General features: G+C 48.8%; 1 pseudogene; it reads right to left on the bottom strand.

Moving 5' to 3' along the window:
- Positions 1–3,109: 3,109 nt before the first annotated feature.
- Positions 3,110–5,245, bottom strand: LOC125518428 (annotated as a pseudogene).
- Positions 5,246–15,170: the final 9,925 nt, after the last annotated feature.

Genomic DNA, 15,170 nt, shown 5'->3' with positions numbered 1-15,170 from the left:
CCTAACAAAGTGGACACAGCTAGCAAAGTCGAAGCAACTGTGAATGCTATGGTCTCTTGCTCATTCATGCAGCATGGGTTTAGCCTACTAATGACATACTCTAGGTCCGAGACCTTCAAGCCTCCTCTACCTCGCAACCCTAGCATCCCCCTGACTCTCTGAACAAGTGTAGATCTATACATGGGTGTGCCAAATTCCACAATCCTCCCATGACCACGTACGCCTAAGATCCTAACTACATCTTCATCAGTGATTGTTCTAACTTGTCCATCTGGCATTCGCAATGTCCTAGTTCGAGTGTTAACTCTACCCATCAAGTCAGCAGTGAAAACCCTATCTATAGACCCAGCATATCTGCAAGCCGGCCATGCCGGTTGGCTCCATTGCATGGTAAAACAAGGTACCCAACCCTAGGAAACAGCCGGTCACGAACATGGATCTAAGCGTTGGCTCGCATCGCCTTGCATTGGCCAGGGCCATCTCCTCGCTACCACACTACCGGCTCCTCTTCTTTGGGCGGTCGCAGCTGCGGCTGCGGCTACCGGATTTTCGTCGTTTCGGCGATCTCGGAGGCCTGGCCATCGTCACCCGATGACCTGCAAAGATCAATCACACATTCAGATGCGTTAGTTCTTCCTACCATTTGGATAGCACTACTAGCATTAGATTAAGAACCAAGGCCGTACGGGAAGGCCCCTAGATTATCTACTCGATGTACGCGCCGAAAAGGTCAACCGGAGCAAGACAACCATGTAGATTAGCTACCAAAATAAGGGGACGGATCACAACGGAGTAAGCAAGGAAGTTAGAACCGATGCCAAGAGGAAAATAATGGCCGGAGCACGGCCGACGGCAGAGTATGAGGAAGAAAGAGCCAGGCGGGTACAAGCTTACCAGAAAGGCAGCGGTTGCTTCAGCTGTCCACCGGAGATCAGGTCAGATCTGGTCTTTTCCCCTTTCTGCTTGCTACCATCCAAACCTAGAACAAAGGCTCATAGTGCTCGCTGGTGGAAATGAGCAGGGGGCGGCCCGTGGGGTGGGGTTAAAACCAGCACACTCTGCCTCCACTGTTCCAGCTACCCATCCCCCACTCTTTATTTACTGCTCGTCAGAGGTGGTTTTTTATTAGGTACAGCTTGGAACCCTCCCAGCACCACACATTTTAGAATCGAGAGGCGGGAAATATCCACGCGCCACGCCGTCTGAGCGACAGAACATCTACGTTGCATGCACTTGGGCCTTTAGAACATTTTTCTACTAGTGAACGTTCGCCCAACTGATTAATGAGGTGAACTACATACGTCGCCGTTCCGCTTTGCATGCATCAATCATGCCGATCTCCATGCCATGCTGGCCGTACTTTTTGCAAACATCTGTGGGTTCACGCTTTATTGCATACTGCTTGTATATTTTAGGACCAGCACCCACACTGCATGTACCCCTATATAAAGAAACTTCCTAAGTGGGGGGTCCAGCTCGAAAAATGCAACAAGACAAGGACAGAGGATGTTTTCCACTGCCGTCACCACTCCTGTTGACCTTTCTCCCGAGCCAACCCCAAGTAAGGACAAATGCATGCATATGCAAGCACCTGTGCACAATGCATTTTTTTAATGCTTAACCAATCCATGCACCGTGGTAATCACCATCTGCATGGCTACTATGGACCACCGCACGGGTCGGATGCACTAATTTAATCAATCATGGCCTATCCAATGACACCAGGCATACATGCCCATCCAAAACACAGCTAGCATCATACAACAGAGATGAGCCACATTGACACACATTAATTAGCAATAACACATACAAGTAGATCCACTGCTGCAAGCCATACTACTTAGTTTACTACTCCATGCATCAACCAGGAAGGAAGCTACAAACACACTTAAGAGGACCACAGTACTTAGTCGGTAGATACGCCATTAGCACGGCAAAGGCATCTTTGCCTACTCTGGATAAACAACATGCGGTCTACACTTCAGATACAGGGTTGATTCTAGCACGTTTGGCGATATGCCGATTACTCTCCTCCACATCTCCAATCTCTGCTAAGTTGACTTTCATGGGTTCTTTTAGGGAAGACTGCATTTGATTAGCAGCAGGGTCGTGCTCTCCGAACGCTTCCTCTGCTGCTACACCCCCTTCAATCTTCTGGTTTAGGATCAGCTACCCTGCTTCATTTTGAACTGGTACTTCGTCCACGCCGCTATCTTGCGCAAATAAGAATTCATTAACTATGCATGCGAGCTAGATACTTCCTATGCAAATAACTGGTTCACTATGCGCACCTGCACAGACACCGTGGAGATGCCTGAGTTATCGCTAATCACATCTAGATCACCATCTCCCTGGTTAACGGATGGTTCTGACGCAGCAGCCACCTGCAATGTAAACACATTTTCGTCACTACTAGTCCCACCATCACGCTTGATTCAAGGCAGGGGAACCAAAAGAGAATGTACCTGGATCGATCCATTGCAACCCTTTGAGCAGTCTTCAGTAACTGTGAACGATGAGGCAGGATGGGAAACTGATGAAGCTCCCATCAGGTCTCTTTAAAATGTGAATGGCTATGAGGTGCTCCAAGAGCTAGCCCCCCTCGCCCATTTTGTACGCCGCGGATGCCCACATCCCGCCCACATCCCGCCCACAAGGTTTGAATTTCGAAGTGGAAGCCCGCCCGGCTGGCTTCAGCGTCAGGCACGACATGTGTCCACTACATTTACTGTTGTCCCTCGGTCAGAAGGGTCAAGGTCAGGTTGGCTTACACATGGCATGGACACAAAATTACATTCTAGTTGATTTTCAATTGGCCGTCCAAGGAAATCTAGCTTGGGCAGCAACCATAAACATCACACATGTATAGCAGACGTCTGCATTCTAAGGGGAGCATCTCTGAAGCAAACATTTGTCCATTATCATAGGTAACTGACAACCTTCAGTACATTTTCAGAAAATTCAGTCTACGCATTCCAAACAGACATACCAAATTCTATTACATGGATTCGAAAACAAACACTGGTTTACACCCAGACTTTACAGACTGCATGCATTGTAAAGTAATGTATTTCTTATGAAAGCTCTCACCACACAGGCCGCATACAAATCACCTCAGCCTTAGTTCTGCAACCTTCTGACTGTTGTTCCTGCGATGACCTTCGACTCCACAGTTCTTGCATCTCGCTGGCTTCCGTGGCTGTTTTGGTACATCCCCGCGTTCCGGGTAGGTGGTGCATTTGTGGCCTTGCTGCCTGCAAATACCGCAATACCTTGTTCGCTTACTTAAACCTTCATATGGGGCCTTCTCCCTGCTTGTTGTCGGCCTGCCCACCTGCTTCCGCCTGGCTGGTGCTAACAAGTTCTGCATCCGATTACCGGACTCATTAGCTGAATTGCTGCGAGCATCTTGGTAGTTCATATGTGAACCATCCACACCCTCGCACAAATCGCCATCTGATTGTACCATGGTCGCAACCCTCATGCTGCCAGCTAACCTCTCTTCCAACCCCAGCCCATCCCGTATTTCTGTGAATGGCTTCATCTCTGATACACAATTTTTGAACAGTTCTGTCAAACGTTCGTAAGCTGCCACACTTGAGTCCCCCATCCGGACAAGCTCCATAGCTTGCATGTACATATTGTAGTGCCGGAAACTAAATGGGTTCTCTTGAGCATTGTCCTTCTGGTACTGCACCAGGTGTGTTGGAAGTATGTCTCTTGCATCCCTTGTCCACCTTTTCACAATATGCTTCTTTGGTATTTCTGTCACACGAATGAAGTCAAGCACCTGCAACATGCAATAGAACATCAGAATTACTTGTTTGATACAATTCACCAGCTAACAATTAGCAACAGATAATATCAGACATATTTCTTCACCTTCAGTATATGGCTGCACAGCAGCCCCATGTGTGCAAACTGACCACACTTGCAGTCAAATTCTTCTCCTCCATCAAGAACAGACACCTTGTATGAAGTTCTGCACCATTTCTCCCTCCGCGCAGCATCTGTATGTATTGCAACATACTCTTTACCCTTTTCGATCTCTTCCACTTGATATGCGCCACACTCGTACAGTATATGACCGAATTGTTCAAACATGGCTCTGGTGTATATCTGCCCAGCATGCCTTTTGGTTGCCATATTAGCTCGCATAAGCGGCCTCCCCTGCAAAACAAACCATCCATAAATAAGTTCACAATTCAACAGCTATACATAAGTGGTAGTAGTATGTATTTTAATTTTTGGATACTTCTTACGATTGCTGTCCGCTTCTCCTCGTAATTTTCCTTGGACTCCCTGTCAAAGATTAAACTCATATACTTCCTAACAAACATATGCATTGGGCATCCAGGACGCACATAGTTCTTCAACATGTGGTTTGCGCTTTCACTCCGTTGGGTACTAGTCATCTTTGCACAGAATACACCCTTGAAAAATGGCTTTGCCCATTTGTGACGTATCTCGTACAAGTTGGTCATGTAATCGTGATTTTTCAAGTTGTATTTCTCTATGAGGTACTTCCAACCTTCTTCAAACTCATCTATCGTTAACATGTGATTGAAAACCTTGTGAAACTCCGGTCAGAAATCACTTTTTCTGAGTATAATGGGCCGAGCGATTCCTTTGCCTTCTTAAGCACATGCCACTTGCACCAGCGGTGAGCCGTGTCAGGCAACATATTACTAATTGCGACCTCCATCGCCTTGTTTTGATCTGCATTTTATGAATCACACAGTCATTAGTTTTTCATGTTCAAACTTGCATAATTAAAAAGATACTTTCCAACCAATCTAAATAATACGGAAAGTCCCTTACCAGTCAGGATTGTTTGCGGCGCCCTGCCACCCATTATCCTAACAAACTCCAAGAATACCCACTCAAATGTCTCCACTATCTCGTGTTTAACTAGCACCCCCGCAAATATGATGCTCTGAAAATGGTTGTTAACCCCAACAAACAAACCAAACGGCATGTCGTACAAGTTTGTCCGATAAGTTATGTCAAATGTAACTACATCCCCAAAGAAGTTGTACTGCAGCCTGCTGTTGCCAGTAGCCCACATCAAGTTGCTTATTCTGCCCTCACTGTCAGCTTGAACCCGGTATGTGAATTGTGGATCCGTTGAACACAGCTCCTGGAACACTTCCATTGTTTTCCTGACATCATCTTCGGACTGCTCACGGCTAATCTTGCCACATAAATTTCTCAATGCTCTTTTCGTGAATGGTACATTCTCCATCCTCCCAAAGAAGCTACCAATGATGCTATACACCTTTGCGAGGCTGACATTGTTTTGTCGCAACTGCTTGACCAGGTCTTTGCTGTAGACATCAATATGCTTGTGTGACAGCCACTGTATTGTTTGGCCGTAGGTTTGTGTCAAAGCATGGTTGTGCACATCTCGATGCTCAGCTATGTACCACCCGTTGTCCTTGGATCGGAGTAATCTCATGAGGGCTGGGCATTCACATCGACAAGAACGAGTATTTTCAACAATCGGCTTCCCCTGAAGAAATAAACAGAGCATCATATTCAGTTAGAATGCACGGAAAAAGACCATGTTTATCAAAATATGCTGAAGTATTGGCTGTACCGCGCATCCACATACGATCTCTTGCATGCACTTTGTCCGGTTCACATTTAACCTGCTTTTCCCATATCTAATCCCGAATCCTTTTTCCCATGAGTACAGGTTGTAAAATTCGTAAGCTTCACCTAGACTATCGAAACTTGTCCCAATCTTTGGGACGATCACTATGTCCCCTGGAGTCTCCACAAACTCTCTCACAGTCTTCTCCAGTTCCGTGACCCTATCCGAGCAAGGGGCCCTGCCTTCAGCGGCGGCACCTACACGCACTCTGCTTTCAGAGCAGAGTAAACAATCAGGGGGTGAGTCTAATATTACAGGGAATACAACAATTGTAACCCATGAAACCATGATCACAAATGACCCATTAAACATTCATTGTTATGAATCAATTAACTTATTTGCAATTTCGCATGCTCCATATTTACAGGCTTATATATTTCAAGCCTTTGCACCAAAATACGCAATTCTGTAAACGCATCTCCATGTAAGGGACTTCGATATGTAAACTTATTCAGTTCATCCTGTCTACGGTGACCTCAACTTTATAGTAACTAAATCATTCAGAGCATGCTTACAGAATCATTCAGTTTCTGCTGTCAAAAATGCAGTAATGAGATCTCATGGAATTAAAATGCCATAGTCTAGAATACCTTTGGGTCCAGCCTGGTGCTTTAGGGTCCATTTGCTCTATTGAGTGCTCGAAGCACTGTGGCATGTCCGCAGCTTCTATCTCCGGCAGACAGATCTGGGCGTCAGCACTTGAAGCGGCCGGTGCTGGAGGCTCAACCTCCGCCGCCGCGGCGACTGGGAACCGCACAGGCTCCATGGCGCCGTTATTATCATTCACCTCCTCAAGCAGAGTTCTGGGTCGTTGACACAAACTTATCAGCGCCATATTCTAGATCGGACCGCCAACCCCACAGTCAAAAGCGTTGGTGCATATTGGTTAATGGAGCAGATTCTAACCTGTTTATCGGCTGCAGCAAGAACTCCATGGTCACCGGAGCGCGTGCGAGGTCGCCGGACAAGCAATACTGGTCGCCGCAATCAACCACTCCACCCTTTCTCTTTCCTGGGGTGGAAGACAAATCCAACTTCACCACACCTACCAGCCCACCATCCGACCCTCAGCATTAACTGCGCGCGCTGTCAGAGGCTAGCGGAAACCACCGGACCTGATCCACAGATCGGAATGGTCGCCACCCCTCGAGCCACGGCTCAGGCTATCTCCCTCAACGCCGTCCGCCCCTCCGTCCATTCATGGCCCATCTGTCAGGTCTGTATATTGGCGTATACCCTAATTTCCCACCCCCCACATGGCCCATCCGTCAGACTGCTGCATTGAATGTTCCGAATCACACAGCTATTCTGAACGGGCCCGATACCGAGAGCATGTGATCCCGCGCTCACATACTCCGCATCCTGAAAGATGGCAGCTGCAATCAGCTAGCTAGCTTTTTCCGTTGCAAGCTAGCTATCCGTATGTGCATGTAATTCACGGAAAAGCGCTGGTCGGCTGAATCTCTCCATGCACCTGGCCGGAGAGTATGCGTCCTAAAGAGGCTCTGGCAACATAAGAGCCAGCGACGTTGAAGCCATTAACACGATGGATGACAGCTACTATAGGCTTTTTGAGGCACGCATGGGAGATAGATTCATAAATTTAATTTACAGTTTGGGAGGATCGTGGAATGGGTGGGTAAATTTTAGTAGACAAACTTAATTTAGGGTTTGGGAGGATCATTTTTGTTCGTAATGGCAGTGGTGGGTAATTATTGCACTTAATCCTAATCTAATGGTTATAAAAAAATTGTCCATTAAATTAACGGTCCGATATTTCTGATTATTGTGAGATTTCTAGCATATTTCTTTTCTTTGGTGAACCCATCTGCAGGTGTGCAATTCGGAAGGGACATATCGAATCAGGAAAATAGGTGGTGTTAGCTTGTAAAAAGCTGGATTGAGTACAAAATTGATTTTGGGGTTAGAGTCGACATGTTTTAGGAAAATATTGTCCAGCTTAGAGACAATCTTTCTTTCAGAGGGCTTACCCGGTTATTTTATTCATCTTCAAATTGAATCATTTTATCTACAGAATTAAATATCAGATGCTTCTATTTTTTGGGGATTTCTATCAATTTATCTTTTTTTCTGGTTAGCCTGTCAAGTTCTTAGTATATAATAGTGATCAATAAATCCTCCCTAAAGTTTCTCACCATCAAAACAAATTGATAAGTCGTGATCAATCTCCGCTAAAGGATCAACTGTATATGTGGTTCACCTCTTCGTGTTATGGTTCCGGTTGAAACTCATGTCCTTTTTGGACTCGGGAATGGCGACACATAGTGCCATCTTCCCTTGTGAGGGTGTTGTCGTTGAGTTTAGGTGTGACACAAATAGATCTAGAGTTTTGGTGAAGCTAGTTTGTCATGCGCTGATAGAAAGTTGGCGAGGCGAGGTGTGAAGGAGGAATCCTTACAGTGGAAAATATCCCAAGCAATACGTGGCTGCCAGAAGTGTCACCTCTTGCCGGTTTGGGCCTTTAGTGTCTACTCATCAACAGAGAACATGACACGATCAGGCATGCATATAAGTTTTTTATCTAGTTGAGTGCATGCATGCATATATCAAGGGAATAGCACATCATTTTTTTGAACGAATGCATGCATGCATGCTGTTGAGATATGTATTTAGCACATGTATTCTTGTACTCCAAGTCTCCTCCTTGTGTATAGTTGAGGATATGACTTGCCCTATGTACCATATATACTTGTGCATATGCACCTATCAATACATTGAGAGTTGCATCCTATTCCTCTACATGGTATCAGCCTAACCCTCGGTCCCCAGCCCTAGAAGCGCCGCTGCCGCCTCCCCGGCCGCCGCGCCTCCTCCCTCCCTCCATGTCGGTGTCAAAACCGGCGGATCTCGGGTAGGGGGTCCCAAACTGTGCGTCAAGGCCAGATGGTAATAGGAGACAAGGGACACGATGTTTTTACCCAGGTTCGGGCCCTCTCGACGGAGGTAATACCCTACTCCTGCTTGACTAATATTGATGATATGGGTAGTACAAGAGTAGATCTACCACGAGATCAAGGAGGCTAAACCCTAGAAGCTAGCCTATGGTATGATTGTTGTGTATGAAGTTGATGTCCTACGGACTACAACCCTCCGGTTTATATAGACACCGGATAGGGTTATGGTTACACAGAGTCGGTTACAATGGTAGGAGATCTTGAATATCCGCATCGCCAAGCTTGCCTTCCACGCCAAGGAAAGTCCCATCCGGACACGGGACGAAGTCTTCAATCTTGTATCTTCATAGTCCAGGAGTCCGGCGAAGGTATAGTCCGGCTACCCGAACACCCCCTAATCCAGGACTCCCTCAGTAGCCCCTGAACCAGGCTTCAATGACGACGAGTCCGGCGCGCAGATTGTCTTCGGCATTGCAAGGCGGGTTCCTCCTCCAAGTCCTTCATAGAAGATTGTAAACACCAAGAATAGTGTCCGGCAAAGCAAAATAAATTTCCACGTATTGCCATAGAGAGAATAATATTAACACAAATCAAATCTGCTGACGTATTCCGCAGTGCGTCATCACACTACGGCCAAGTCCTTTACTCGAATCATTTTTACTTTTCCACCTCAGCACGTTTTGCGAGGCGGTTTCCTTGGCACGTCTTGTCAAAGCAGAGATCGTGTGCCCTTTTTACGGGATTCTCATCAATACGGACGTGGGTAACCCAACCGCGCCATTTACCATGGCGCTTAGGAGGCAAGCGAGTTTTATTAGGCAGGTGGGGACGCATAACCGCATCCGCCCATATAAGGGGATAAGGATCCACCCTTTTTACCTACGCCTTCTTCCTCCTTTGCCTATCCATCTCCTGCGCACTCGAGCTCCAGCGCCCAAGCCCGCACTTCCCACCTCAACATTCTCCAGCAATGCCCGGAGCGGGAGGCAAGTGGATGGTCTCCTCCGTCACGGAGGTCCAAGTGAAAAAGTTAAGGAAGGCCGGATACCTTTCCAAGGACATCCCGCACCGGCTTCCCGAGAAGGGGCAGCTTCTCCCCACCCCAAGGCCCCATGAGAGGGTAGTGTTCCTTCCCCACTTCCTCCGCGGACTTGGTTTTCTACTCCACCCATTCGTCCGGGGACTCATGTTGTACTACGGCCTGGATTTCCACGATCTGGCCCCGAACTTCATCCTCAACATCTCGGCGTTTATCGTCGTGTGTGAGGCCTTCCTCCGCGTCCGCCCCCATTTTGGCCTCTGGCTCAAGACCTTCAATGTCAAGCCCAAGGTGGTGCGCGGCAGCCAGGCGGAGTGCGGAGGCGCCATGGCGGGCAAGATGGCCAACGTCCTATGGTTCGAGGGCTCCTTCGTGGAGACCCTAAAGGGGTGGCAAGCCGGGTGGTTTTACATCACCGAGCCACGCGATCCGGAATGGGTCGCAGCCCCCGAGTTTCGATCCGGACCCCCCATGCGGCTTATGTCCTGGAAAGAGATGGGCCTGTCGTGGGGTTACGAAGAAGAGGTGACCGGACTGAAAACATGCATCCAGTCCCTGGTAAACAAGCCAATCAGGCTTGTCAATGTAGTCCAGGTCATGCTCGTTCGTCTAATCCTCCCGTGTCAACAACGGGACTTTAATCTGTGGGAGTTCGACCCAGCGCAGCACCGAACCCTTAACAGGATCTTCGACACGACGTATGAAGACGTTTGGATGGTGCTAATCAAAGGCACCGAGGCTCCAACATCCGCTTCCGAGGACCGCGGATACAGCTCGCAGCGTCACGCTAGCGAGGTAAGCTATCTTCACCTTTGACAGGATATCAAGCTCTTTTTTTCCTTTCACAGTTTGACTCTATGTGGGATCTAAACTCCCTTATCTTTGACAGGCTTGGCAGGCGATATCCGGACCAATTAACTGTCCGGCTCCCTTGCCCGAAGACCCAGCCCCTGCTCTCCTAATGAAGCTGCTGGTTCCGGTACCTTATATGGTGCCGGAGAAGAAGGTCAAGAAGAACAAGACCACGGGGACTCGAAAGAGCGCCCGTGACATGGTGGTGTCGGATTCGTCATCCGACGAGTCCGAGACGCCCTCTTCCCGTGAAAACGAGGAGGAGGAAGAAGAAAACTCTCCCCCCCAGCGGAGGGAGGAGAGAAGAGGAAGGCCGCCCCAACGGGGGAGGCCGAGGGGTCTAGGAAAAGGAAGACCCCTCCGCTGGACTACTCCCCCGACACCGAAGAGGGCGAAGAGGAGTGGCCAAACAGGGCCAAGCGTCCGGCGAAATCATAAGTTCGGATATCAGAGTAACTCATGATGTTCCTTTGTTGCACAGCTTCCCCTAATGTCGAACGTAATTATGCAGCCCGCCCCGGGCCGAATTCAACGAATCATCGGGCGGCTCCCTGGACTCATCGGACGTGAACTCAGTTCCGCCCGCTGTCTCCCCTCGCACTGCAGACGACGCCAAAGTGGCGTCGCGACAAGTGGGGCAGGAGGAGGTGGTCCTGGAGGAGCCGCAAGGCCACCTCCCGGACTCCAGGAGTGAAGGGGACAAGGGCCCCCAGGGCTCCAAGTTCGGCTTTGAGCCGGACACCGTGCCGGAATCTTCAACAGTTCCGGACCGCGGTAGGCGAACTCCTTCCAAGAGGAGCAAGCCTTCTAAGCCAGCGGCCTCCGTCCAACCGGAGGCGCCGGACAATCTGCTGGAGGTGCTTGACGGCGCCTTCGTCGACGAGAAGCACCGTACTATCATGAGTACGGTGATCCAGAGGGTTCAGTCCGCCAAGAGCGGACTGACTGAAGCTTGCGCTAGCCTTCTGACAGGCTTCGAGGTAAGTAAAAATATGTCAAAATATTACCGCATAGACAGTAGCCCCTGATTCTCTGTTTGGCGTTCGGAAAGAAAAGCCGAATAGAGGATCTATTAAATTTCGTAGGAGTCTAACAAAAAAGAGTCAATATGCGGATGCAAGCTTCACTGCTATCCACCGCCGCACTGACTGCGGAGGTGGGTGTCCTGAAATAGGACCTCGGGCGGACCGACCAAGAGCTCGGCCTTGCCAAGCGGCAGCTCGAGGAGAAAGAAGGTAAGAAATACCTTACAGAAAAAGTGCCTATAAAAAGACGTGATTGTAGGGTCCACGACTGAGGTGGCGACCCTCAAGCAGGCGCTATCTGAGGCCGAAAAGAAAACGACCGCGGAGCGCACCGAGCGAGAGAGACTTGGGGCTCAGGTCGGTGAGGTGCAGCAAGAGCTTTAGGCTCTCATGAAAAAAACATGAGAGTTTGGAGCTTGAGTCAAAGGCGCAAGCATCCGAGCTCGCGGCGGCCCTTGAGACTGCCAAGTCTGCCAAGGCCAAAGCCCAAAAGGCTCTCCAAGAGTTGGAGGAGATGAGGAAGATAGCAGCGGGTAAGGCATTCTTTATGCAAAGCAGAAATATAAAAGTAAACTACTTGTTACTTACCCGAATTCAGAGCTCTCCAGGGGCATTCGCAGATCTTCCCCGCAGCATATCCGACGCCGCCGCATTCTACCGCGCTGGAGAGGGCAGCTCGACAGAGAAGGTGTTCTGGTCTCAGTATTCTGAGGCCGGACACCCTGTGCCCTTGAGCGACCAGCTGAAACAGCTGGTTGAGCTCCACAAGGCGGCCGAACAGGCCATGAAGGGCTTCATAATTCGGCTGTGGCCCGGAGAGGCCCTGCCTGGGAGGTATTTCGGGCTGGTGCGGCGGCTGGTGGAGGCCTGTCCGAGGCTCGAGGTCATCAAGCGCTCCGTCTGCATCGAAGGTGCCCGTCGGGCCCTTGCCCGTGCGAAGGTGCACTGGGGTAAGCTGGACGGTGAGAAGCTTGTGAAGGACGGGCCGCCGCCGGGGAAGGAGCATCGCAAGCCCGAAAACTACTACAAGGATGTTCTTGCAGGTGCCCGCCTTGTGGCGGATGAATGTACCAAGGATGTAATTTTTGAATGAACTCGCTCGTGTTTATCCTGTGCGCTGAAAACTTGTTCATATGCGCTAAGCAATGCTTATTGAATTTAAAATATTATTTTCTGTGCGTCCGTTTACCAAAAATTGAGAGATGGCCAGTCGTCGGCTTCTGCCCCCGTGCCACTAGTGCTGGGGTGTTCGGGATAAACCTGAGTGCTCTTTTTCCCATGGTTGGGTCCTTCGAGGGAGGCGCTCAGCACAACGAACCAGGCAATTGGACTATAATTCTTGAACACTCTCACTTAGCCATAGAACTTTATAATTTTAAATTTCGGCGAAGCCCCTAGTTCGGAAGACCGAGTTCGGGGCGCTATCCACGCCTTGGCCGGATAAAGCCAGCTCCTCGCTCGAAGCGGCATAAGTCTTTAGGGACTCAAAAAACCTCTCGAACAGCGACCGGTCTCTCGCCTCATCATGACAGTCAGTTTTAGCTTTCTCCACTGAGGTGCTTAACCCAGCTGAACCGGGGCACAATCGCAGTGGTTCTCCTAGTGCTACCTTAGCCGATATAGCGGAACATAAGGCACCAAAACATAGGAGCCGGGCAAACCCAACTATTGACCCAAATCATGATTTGGAGCCGATGCATATAGTGCTATAAGTTCGGGGTGCCGCACTTGTGAAAGTGTACGAACTTCTCACACCATAATGAGGGGTACTGAAGCCCCTGGCATGTTTGCCGTACCATGGTGTACGGGTGCACTCATGTTATTTAATAAACATATATATGAAAAGAGGATAATGCAAAAAATAGACAAAAAGCTACGCATTGTTTATAGAGGACTATTTAACATGTCCTGACCAGGGGCAGGCCGCGGAATTGTATTCAAAACAGGTATACTGCTCGTAACAAAGACCGCCTGGGAGTTCCATAATGCGGCATGGCTTGTCTACCTCCCTGGATCTTGCATCGTTTGTGCGGCAGTCGAATTGCCGAACAAGTCCTCCGAAGTATGGAGTCCTGAAAGTAAGAAGAAATTAAAAAAGAATCCGGCAGCCCCTAGTATGTTTTAAGCCGTATTTTGGGTGTGCCGTTATTGTACCCCTTCCCCTCTGCCCATGGTATTTCAAAGGCGTAGTTATGTACGCGAGGCACTGGTTTCGCTATGTCACGAGGGCTGGGGTTGGGGCCGCATTGCTACGCCTGCTCAGAACGTGCCAGGCGGTCTTGTTGTAGGTTACTCCGGCCGCGCTTGGCAGTGTCTGGCTTTTTAACGGCCGGACTGGAGAATTGCCTAAGAAGGCTGCTTTGTACTTCCGCTGCGAGAGCCGCCATGTGCTCTTCCGTACGGAGGGAGCGTTTGGTGTTTCCGTTGACCGTGATTACTCCTCGAGGGCCTGGCATCTTGAGCTTGAGATATGCATAGTGCGGCACCGCATTGAACTTTGCGAATGTGGTTCGTCCGAGCAGGGCGTGATAGCCGCTGCGAAACGGGACTATATCGAAGATTAACTCTTCGCTTCGGAAATTGTCCGGGGATCCGAAGACCACGTCAATTGTTACTGAGCCTGTACAGTTGGCTTCTACACCTGGTATAACGCCTTTAAAGGTCGTTTTTGTGGGCTTAATCCTTGAGGGATCTATGCCCATTTTCCGCACTGTATCCTGGTAAAGCAGGTTCAGGCTACTGCCGCCGTCCATGAGGACTCTTGTGAGATGAAATCCGTCGATGATTGGGTCGAGAACCAATACGGCGAAGCCGCCATGGCGGATGCTAGTGGGATGGTCCCTTCGATCAAAAGTGATCGGGCAGGAGGACCATGGGTTGAACTTTGGGGCGACTGGCTCACTACAAGAAATATGTGAACTTATGACCTTCTGTCAGTGACCCTCGAAGAATTGGTCATGGATTTATGACCATTTGAGACCAATTGGTCAAAAGCTGTTCGGGGGACTCCAAACCCTAAACCATTGCGACCATTTTGGTCAGAAAGGTCGTAATTTCCTTACACGAAATGGTCATAAAGCAAACAGCGCTAGTCCGTTGCCTTATTTCTAGTTGTTAACGACCAATATAGATGGTCATAGCCTTGTAAATTTTGGTGGGTCGTGATGACTAGGCGCCATCTCATCAGTTTTGCCTATGTGTCATGTCCATGTGGCAGTTTTTGCCCTAGGTTGTGAAGCAACCTATATTTCTGTCATTCCCAAAATTCCCAAAAAAATCTCATAAATTCTTTGGGTCATATCTTCGTCAAATATGTAAAAACCTTCCTTGCCTAGTTCAAAAATAATTCAAAAATATTCATTTTCCTATTCTGTTCAGAACAACAGTTTGTGAAGGAAGTACCACTTTGGCATGTCCAAATAGTATCGATTTTCTACAGTGATTTCCTATGCCCAAATAACCATCCTCCACCAAATGCCAGCTCAATCCATTCATTATTTTGAGCCGAGCTTCAACATTCGTAGTTATGTCCAGTGTGGTAGTTTGCAAAGCAAGTACCACCTAGGCTCCTCCTTTTGAGCTGAAAATTTGTGAAGACGGTCTTCTTAGTAACTGATCATCCTCAGCCAAAACTCACGCCCATTATCCATGTACATTTCCCGTACCGCTAATCAAACACTTGG

Source organism: Triticum urartu, chromosome 7 (genome assembly GCF_003073215.2).
Source record: "Triticum urartu cultivar G1812 chromosome 7, Tu2.1, whole genome shotgun sequence".
Taxonomy (NCBI): domain Eukaryota; kingdom Viridiplantae; phylum Streptophyta; class Magnoliopsida; order Poales; family Poaceae; genus Triticum; species Triticum urartu.
The sequence above is the reverse complement of the archived record's forward strand: the minus strand, read 5'-3'. Positions and strand labels throughout refer to the sequence as shown.